The sequence below is a fragment of the Hypanus sabinus genome, chromosome 6 (genome assembly GCF_030144855.1).
Source record: "Hypanus sabinus isolate sHypSab1 chromosome 6, sHypSab1.hap1, whole genome shotgun sequence".
NCBI lineage: Eukaryota > Metazoa > Chordata > Chondrichthyes > Myliobatiformes > Dasyatidae > Hypanus > Hypanus sabinus.
The window spans coordinates 13804824-13814699 of record NC_082711.1 but is presented as its reverse complement, the minus strand read 5'-3'; the positions used below and the strand labels follow the sequence as shown (position 1 = coordinate 13814699).

Sequence of the window (9876 nt, the reverse complement as noted above, 5' to 3'; positions counted from 1 at the left end):
GAAGGTTTACAGAAGGGAGGGAACTTCAGAATTTAGATCACCTATTGTCACCAGTAACACGATAGATCCTGCAGATGCTGAGAATCCAGGATTACACACACAAAATGCTGGAGGACTGACCGTGTGTTGAGGTGAGGGTAACGTTGATTGGTGTTGTGATATTTATGGTGCCATGGCCAATTATTTGCCACTTTCTCTGCTCAGTAAAGTTGCTGAGCAATGCTCGGCAACTGTAATAATTTACAGTGAGGTAATGCCACGAAGCAGCCCCCTGCATGTTGGAGGAACAACACCTCCAGGTAGCTTCCTAGCTGGCAGCATGGACACTGATTTCTCTTCTCTCCCCACCCCTCTTTTCCCATTCCCCACTCTATCTCCCCTCCTCTTCTCCTTACCTGTCCACCACCTCCCTCTGGTTCCCCTCCTCCTTGCCTTTCTCCCTTGGTCAACTCTCTTCTCCTATCAGACTCCTTCTTCTGCGGCGTTTTGCTAATCTCACTTCATTGCCCCCATCCGCCACCCACCCACCTTCCCCCTCACCTGGTCTCATCTAGCACCTGGCAGCTTCTATTTCTCCCCCACCCCCCACACAGCTTCTTACTATGGCTTCCTTTCCAGTTCTCGGCCCAAGACATCAACTGTTTATTCCCCTCCATAGATGCTGCCCGACCTGTTGAGTTCCTCCAGCATTTTGTTTGTGTTGTTTTAAGACACTACCAAACAAAAGTTCTGTCAATGTAGAAGAGGTGGGGGTCAGGCGACAAAGGAAACTCTGAGCTTGAGGTACTACCTCAATGGAGCTGATGAAACATTCCCCTATCAATTACCTAGGTACCACACTGATGGATATGGCAGGGCTTAACACAATCTACATCATGTCACTATCCTCTCTTCAGCCACCATTTTCCAGGTGAACTTCCTTTGAATGGGTTGCTTTAATGTCATCTGAGCCAGATAGGTGACAGACAAGTGGAGGGCTAGGCAGGTTAAGTGTATCTTGGAGCAGGTTAAAAAGTAGCACAATAATGTGGGCCGAAAGGCCTGCACTGGGTTGTATTGTTCTATGTTCTATTTATGCTTTCAGTAGTTCACACACACCTGACTCTGCTGACTGACTGGTGAATGAGTAGACCCTGAGGGCTGTTAGCTCTACCCCTTCTCAAACTTATTTGGCTGTGCAATAATCACTTCCCATTTTAAGTCCCTGGAAATCTATAGGCCAGCCACGTCCAAAAGCCTTTCATACTGATTAGGGCTTTATCCTGATTTTAATTCAATGTTTCCAAACAAAAAAAGTTGTCTAAATCTTAAAAAAATATACCGAGGCATTGTTAAAAAAAGCCGCACCAGTGACACAGAATTGTAGGCTGAAGGTCAGTCTATAAGTGCAAGCCATAGTCACACTCCGCACAAGGCTTCTCCAATTCCCCCAATACCCTCCCACCAGTGTTTCCTTCCATACTCTCCCTCTCAGCAAAACTCTCTTGGTTATTTGCCTCATTCATTCCTTGTGACGCATTTTCAGAACTCCAGTGAAGGAGTTTCTCCTGACTGTCTCTAATTGATTAATCTTCCGCTCACCCCTCCTTGCCCAATGCCTTAGTACGCAAACATCTAAAAGCAACATGGCGTTAACTTCTAGAACAACCTTCTTCCATCTCGGAGCAATAATAGCCAAGCTCCTTTATATCAACAACAGCACTGAGGAACCTTTCCCCTTCTCAACAAGGAAACCTGACGAGTCTACCCTTCCTCCAATGTAGGAATAAAATGATTGCAAATTCAAGCATTAGCACAAGATGTCAATTCACTGCCAAGACCCTGTTTGAAGGAGGCACCAACCAATTCTGAAACATTGCAAATGGGAACCTCATCTGTAAGTGTTCATACAGCACAGACCAATTTTGCCCCCTGCCTGGCTTTGGAAAAGCCTTTCCACAGAAATGCCATGCACCATTTTCTGTTAACTGGGAAGCCCAGACTCGATGGACCAAATGTCCTAATTCAGCTCCTATGTCTTATGGTCTGTTCCAATGCAGAGAGATTCAAATCCCACAACCTTTCTCGTGAGAGGAGGCCATTTTTTTTTTTGCAACAACAAAGATTGACGACATCATTTCTGGTCAAAATAGAGTCACTTCACAACAGCCAAACACTGCCGCATTCACGTCACACGTAATCACACCCCAGACGACAACGGTCAAACTGTACAAAGTGAGCGGATCAGTTGTGCATTTTCTTGTTTTACACAGCTTTTCATAGTAGAACCCCGCTGGGGAGCTGTGGGAGTTGAATACCTTTCTAGACAACGTCGAGCACTGTTGCAAGTCCCCAGGGGCGGAGGAGAGAAAGGCTTGCATCTTTACTGTGCGTCGGATGTATTTGGGTCTTCAACATATCAAGGTGAGGGAAGTATAAGGAGGAATATCTTGGATTACATTCCATTTCTGACATACACTCAGTAGCCACTTCATTAGGTACACCTGTACACCTCTTTGTTAATGCAAGTATCTAATCAGCCAATCACGTGGCAGCAATTCAATGCATAAAAGCATGCAGATGTGGTCAGGAGGTTCATTTGTTGTTCAGCCCAAATATCAAAATGTGGGAGAAATATGATCTAAGTGACTTTGACCATGTTGGTGCCAGATGGGGTGGTTTGAGTATCTCAGAAACTGCTGATCTCCTGGGATTTTCACACACAACTGTCTCTGGTGTTTATAGTGAACGGTGAGAGAAAAGAAACATCCAGTGAGCAGCAGTTCTGTGGGTGAAAACGCCTCGTTAACGAGAGGGGTCAGAGGAGAATAGCCAGACTGGTTCAAGCTGACAGGAAGGTGACAGGAACTCAAATAACCACACGTTACAAGTGGTGTGCAGAAGAGCATCTCTGAACACACAGCACGTCGAACCTTGAAGTGGGTGGGCCACAGCAGCAGACGACCCCCCATATCTCATAAAGTGGCTACTGAGTGTAGTTGTGCTTGCCTCCTAAGTTTGTTTGGTTTCAGACCTCCGAATTGTAATTAAGATGATGTCAGTGGAGGAAGAAGTAGAAGCTTTAAGGGGATAACTTGCTTGCCAATCATGGTATGAACTTCTGGAGCCCCACCCCACACAGGAGTGCCCATCATTCTGAGGCTTGCAACCCCGCTGATGGGGCAACGCTCAGATAATTGCCATCACCGCAAGGGACGAAATATTTTAATTTCACTGTGAGGAATCAATGCATTTATCAATGCTGTCTCTCTCCGCAGCCATTCACGGCTTCTGAGCAGTAAAGCTGGTTGAGAGTTTTTGCCCCTTTTGCCAAAAAAGAATGTGGGGAGGCGGAATTTAAACCCTCGACTTGTAGATGTATTTTGGTCAGATAGTGAGAAAGGCTTGGTGGGGGGGGGGGGGATGAGGACGACGTGGCCTCGGGCAATGTAAAATGCACCCAATTGTTCGCAAATGGGGCATCGTTGCTGCAGTGGAAGCTTGCAACAAACACCATCGAAAGTGTAAGGGGTATGCTAGCTGCGATCTTGCCTGTTCTTCCCACCTGTTTCCATAAGCTGGCCAGTCAGCTAAAAAAGGGCCACGGCTTGTCACACCAGGCCCAGCTACGTGTCACCCTATAATGTTGGATGACATCGGGGAGAAGCCCACATATTATCACAGCGGTTCACATGGCAACAGGCAAGGTCATGTGACATCTCAAAGGGATTCATGTCACCTTCAAGGACCATAGGCCACCAGATAAGGCCCAGTGACATCAGTAAGGACCACACACCACCAGAAAGGACCCTTTGACATCATTGTCAACACATCACCAGATACAGTCCTGTAACATCATTTTACCATTGCACAAAACCAGATAAAGTCTTGTGATATCTCTAAAGACTACATGTCACTTTTTAAAGGCCCAGTGATATCATTAAGGGCCACATACCACCGGATAAGGTCCTGTGACAGCACTTAAGGACCAACAAATCACCTGATAAAGTCCGGTGACATCATTAAGGACCACACGTCACATCACTAAGGTTTCAAATAAGGGCCCATGACATAATTAAAGACCACATGCCATCAGGTTGTGTGACATCACTAAGGACTGCGCGTCACCAGTAAAAGTTCCACAACATCATTAAGGACCACGCATTAGTGGATAAGGTCTTGTGATTACATTAGGGACCACAAGTCACTGAATAAGGTCCTGGGACATCACAGAGGGCCACAGGTCACCAGATAGGGCCCCCTGACATTGTGAAAAGATCGCATATAAAGGGCCATGTCACGGTGAAGCACTACAGCATTGTGCGTCACCGTGAATGATGCCAACCGTTGGTGTAGAATTCAAAACGCCTTCCCTCGGCAGGCACGGCACTGCACGATGAAGGTTGTGAAGTCCCGGCCCCGGAGCAGCTGACGCCGAGGGGAGAAAGTGGAGGCCGATCTCCTCAACCTGCTGCGGGGAGGGGAGGCGGAGGGTAGAGATGGGGTTGCGGGCGTCTGCCAAACACGTCGAGCGCACACACAGTGGGCGGGCGATCTTCTGCCTCGGAGGGCGAGGAAAGTCCCCGGGCACCCAACACCGTTAATGTGTATTGCTCAGGGTAGGCGGAGAGAGCTCCACCTCCCCTCGTTGAGGGAGCGAGCACTCGAAACGCTGGCGTTTTAGTCCTGTTCCACGACACCGAGTCAGTGTTTATTTTCTGAATGTATCTGGCGGGTGGGTTAACACTGGGGGCGGGGGGGGAGAGTGTGAAGACGGGGGGGGTGGGGCAACACTGGGACTCTTCTCACCTGAAGACGGCAACCTGCCTGGGCCCCGGGGAGGGCCGACATAAATAAGAGTGGGTTCCGTGTGACCCCACCCCCCACCCAACAGGGCACGGCGAGGGGGGAGGCAGGAGGTGGAGGTGCGTTTTCTTACGATGGAGGCGGGAAGGAGGAGGCGGCCCGGCAGGCTCAAGTGGCGAGGTTCTCGGCGTTGACGCTCGACATCCGGATCTGGGAGCTGCTTTTGCTGAGGACAGAGAGCTGCGTGCCGCCGTTGACCCCGCTGCTGCCCAGCGACGGGTGGCGGTGCTTGAAGTCAACAGCAAAGTACCGGTTTACCTTCCAGCTCCTCCATTTCCGCTTGATCTCGGACTGTACCTTCGGGAAGAAACTTAGAGATGTCATTTAAATGTACTTCAGCTGTACTGGAACTAAAGGGAATTACTCACATCAACAAACCGAGACCCATAACACACACAAAAAAACGATTTAACTTTGCTCTTTATCAGGGAGAGAGGAAGAAGGAGAAGAGAATCTAAATAGCTTACCTCTCCATTGAGGAAACAATATAGCACAGCCACAACAAACCCCTGTAAGGAATAAACAGGCCACATACACAATTAGTGAAGGATTGGGAAGACATTTGTATCAAACCGGGATGTCGGCCTGACTTCAGCTCTAGCCAATGGCAAAAGCTGGTGTTTAGCCCATAAGATATAGGAGCAGATTAGGCCATTTGGCCCATCGAGTCTGCTCCATCATTCCATCATGGCTGATTTATTATCCCCTTCTCAAACCCCTTCTCCCCATAACCTTTGATGCCCTTGCGAATCAAGAACTTAGCAACCTCCGCTTTAAATATACCCAATGACTCTACAGCTGTCTGTGGCAATAAATTCCACAGATTCACCACCCTCTGGTTAAAGAAATCCCTCCTCATCTCTGTTCTAAAGGGGTAGGCCTTCTCTTCTGAGGCTGTGCCCTCTGGTCCTAGACTCTGGCACTGTAGGAAACATCCTCTGCTCGTCCATTCTGTATAAACCTTTCAGTTTTCAGTAAGTTTCAATGAGATTTCGTGCTCTTCCCCCATTCATCTAAACTCCAGTGAGTACAGGCCCAGAGCCATCATAGACTCCTCATATATTTACCCTTTCCTTCTTGGAATAATTCTTGTGAACCTCCTCTGAACCCTCTCCAATGCCAGCACATCCTCTCCTAGATTTGGGGCCCAAAACTGCTCTCTTTTCTGGCCAGCATGCTTTTTCTCTAGGCTTATATATGCCTCTGGGTGGAGTGGGGTGGGGTCTAGACTACCAGAGTTCTGGACTATAGTGTGAGTTCAAGTTCTGACCAGGCATGGAATATAAGTCTATTCTTCTGCTGTTCTTAGAATCGCCATCCTGTTCTCAAATATCCTTAAGGGAAGGAATCTGCCCTCCTTCCATGGCCTGTGTGACTTTTTCCTCTCAGGTTGGGTGAGATCAGACCTCAACCTGACATTGGGTGAGATCAGACCTCAACCAGGCATTGGGTGAGATCAGACCTCAACCTGACATTGGGTGAGATCAGACCTCAACCTGACATTGGGTGAGATCAGATCTCAACCAGGCATTGGGTGAGATCAGATCTCAACCAGGCCTTGGGTGAGATCAGACCTCAACCTGACATTGGGTGAGATCAGACCTCAACCTGACATTGGGTGAGATCAGACCTCAACCAGGCATTGGGTGAGATCAGACCTCAACCAGGCAGAGGTTGAGGATGAAAGACTCAACCTCATATTGAAGAGGAATACAAGGGGTGAACTTATTTACTCAGAGAGCAGTGAGAGTGTGGAAGGAGATGCCAGCAGAAATGGTGGATGTATGTCTGACTGTTATATTTAAGATACATTTGGATAGGTATGTAGATGGGAGTGTTATTTAAGGCTATGGTCTGGGTTCAGATAGATGGGACTAGGCAGTCAGGCCAGCATGGACCAGATAGGCTGAAGGCCCTGTTTCTACGCTGCAGTGCTCTATGACCCAGAACGTGGCTTCATTCAGATCCTGTGTGGTCAATCTAGTCTGGCCTTCAGAAACAATTAGGGGCCAACTTGGCATGGAGAATAAAGGCTGACCGTCCTGGAGCCTGTCTGCTCCTCCAACCCTCAGGTCCATCTCCCCCACCCCCCACCAGTTACAACCCCGCTGAGGGCCTTGGGGAAGGTGGGAGTTGACCCCTGAAGTGTGGAGGGAGAGGGTCTCCAGCAATGGTGGAGACATCAGAAATGTTGCAGAAAGCCCCAGCGCGAGGTCTCATTTCTGGGAAGTTCATCCTTTCAGTAAAATGCCATCCACAATGTAGTGTGGGTTCTTGGGCTCCAGGCCCAAAGCTCTCAGAAAGTGGCCACACAAGTTGACAGGCTGGTAAAGAAGGTGCACGACGTGCTTGTCTTTTTTAGTTGAGGCACTGAATTCAAGAGTAACGTCTCAGCTTCATAAAACTCTGGGTAGGCTGCATTTGGGGTACTGCATTCAGTTCCAGTTGCCCCACGATAGGAAGGCTTGGAGGCTCTGGAGAGAGTGCAGGACAGGTTCACCAGGATGCTGTCTGCATTACAGGGCATGAGTAATAAGAAGAGGTTGGACAACCTCCGGTTGTTTCCTCTGGTGACTGAAGGGAGACCTGACCAAAGTTTATACGGCTATGAGTCAGCTGGTTTCTTTTTACCAGGTTTGAAATGTCAAATAATTGTAGGCATGCATTGAAGGTGAGAGAGAAAATGTTCAAAGGAGATGGAGGGGGCAAGATTTTTGTTTACACAGACAGTGGCGGGCGCTGCCATGTTGGAGGGAAGAGTTAAGTCGATCTAAAAGGTCTGCACAACATCATGGGCCGAAGGGCCTGTATTGTGCTGTACAGTTCTATGTTCTATTCCCTTGTTTTTTTTTCAAGTACAGTCACTGATGCCAAAGTGAAGAGCAGAACCATAGCACAGCTGGTAGAGCAGCTGCCTCATAGCATGAGAGATCCGGGTTTAATTCGGACCTCCGGCGCCGTCTGTGTGGCATTTGCAGGACCTCCCCGTGACTGAGTGGGTTTCCCTCAGGCGCTCGGGTGCCCTTTCACATGGTTAGTTTGCTGCTGTGAACCGTCAGTGTGTGGGTGAGTGGTGGAATCTAGGGGGAATGAGGGAAATGGAATTCATGTGGGATCAGTGTAAATGTGTGGCTGAGGGTTAGCATAGACCAGATGGGCTGAAGGGCCTACTTCTACAGTGCATTATTTAGTTGTAACAAGTGGTGAGGGTCTTTGAGGGAACCTCATCTTGTGATGAGGCCCTTCAGCCCACCGTGTTGAGCCAAACCAAGTAAAGTAGTCATCAAATAGCTAACCAGACTAATCTCTCTGGCCTAGTGGTTAGCACAACACTCTACAGTACCAGCGAGCCAGCTTCAGTACAAGCCACTAACTGTAAGGAGTTTATATCCCCCGCCCCCACCCATGACCGCATGGGTTTCCTCCCACTGTCCAAGGACGTATCGGTTGGTCATTGTAAATTACCCCATCATTAGGTTTGGGTTAAATCGGGGTCTAACTGTCTCAGAGACATGTTTCATTGAGATGTTTATTTTGTTTTTGTCATAAATTCATGATTATTTTATCACCTTAAAATATTTTATGTAAGGTTTTACTTAATGTTGAGTGTAAAGGGTCACATGACCAGAGTTTACTAAAAGCATGGCTGTGGTATTATGGGTCAGAACCAACATGGAAGCAGAAAGGTATATGACTCTAAAATGACTTTATTCTGCATGTGGTCCAAGCGGCGCGCATGGTAATTGTTTTGATGTTTTATATTGTGTACAATGTTGTTGATGTGTCTCTATATGGACAGTGTGATACGTTTTTAGTGATTTATTTGATTTCAGCACACTTCTGTTGTGCTAACGTGTTTGGGCCTGTTTATCGGTGGACACTAGCTTGAGAGACTTTAAAAGACTGAGACGTGTATGTTTCAAACCTTTTATGACCTTTATTTTCTTGTAGTTTTCACGGTGTCTACTGAAGAAAGAGTGAGAGAAATAAAAATAAATCTTCAAGGACACCTGTATGTTGCTTGGCCATTATTTCATTGGACCAGTGCAGTTACACAGGGACTGCAGACTCAAAGGGCCGGAAGGGCCTATTCCGCACTGTACTTCTACAAGTAAATAAACAAACACTGTCCCTATCCTTGCATTGTCCTCACATTCCTGAGCCTAACTAATCGGCTCTTAAAAATCCTTAATGTATCTGCCTCTACCACCACCCCAGGCACCCAAAATTCTGTGTAAAAAAAAAACTTGCACCTCCCATCTCTTTTGAAATGACCCCCCTCTTGTCTCAAATGCATGCCCCCTTGTATTAGACATTTCAACCCCTGGAAAAAAGGTATTGTCTGTCTATCTATTCCTCTCATAATCTTATTAGTAGTATTCTTTCAGGAAATAACTTCAGACTTCCCAGGGAATGTGGTGAGCACAGATGATTAAAAGCTTGCTGGAAGAACTAGGCCCTTGAGGAGAAGTTGAGAAGGAATTCTAGAACTTCTTGCCTGGATTGGGAAGATTTGGAGAAGGATTGAAGGAGTGCAAAGATGGACCATAATGCAATGCCACACAGTACAGGCCCTTTGGCCCACTATGTTGTGCCAATCTTTTAACCCAAGAACATCCAACCCTTCCTTCCTATGCAGATCTCCTTTTTTCTTTCATCCACTTGCCTCTCCAGTGTCCCTAATGAATTTGCCTCTACCACCACCCCAGGCAGTGTGTTTTAAACACCCACCACTGTGTGAAAGAACCTACCTCTGACTTTCTTCCAAGCACCTCAAAATTATGTGTAAAGGGGGTTTCTTCTTGTTCTTTGTTACTCCATATGCTAATCAAAATGGCTTCTTTGTTTTGTTAGAAGTAGGACTGCTTCTTTGTTTCGAGAGAGTGATGGAAGCTTGTTTGGGTTAAAATTTACTGATAACGAGAATTGTATTCCTTTGTAAACCAATTGGGATTAATGTTGTTCTTTCTTCTGAGTCTGTAAGCTATTGTTGGCGGGCTTTTGGGCAGATCGGCGCGAGGGGGTGAGAGA

At 47.3% G+C, this 9876-nt stretch overlaps 1 long non-coding RNA gene across 1 annotated transcript in view; it reads left to right on the top strand.

Moving 5' to 3' along the window:
- LOC132395317 (uncharacterized) overlaps positions 1-9876 on the top strand; it is a 28184-nt gene that overhangs the window by 286 nt on the left and 18022 nt on the right. Inside the window, exons 1-2 of the long non-coding RNA XR_009512563.1 lie at positions 1-131; positions 2253-2403. The exon at positions 1-131 is cut by the window's left edge and continues 286 nt beyond it. This is a non-coding gene — a long non-coding RNA (uncharacterized LOC132395317). The remainder of the gene's footprint in view (positions 132-2252; positions 2404-9876) is intronic.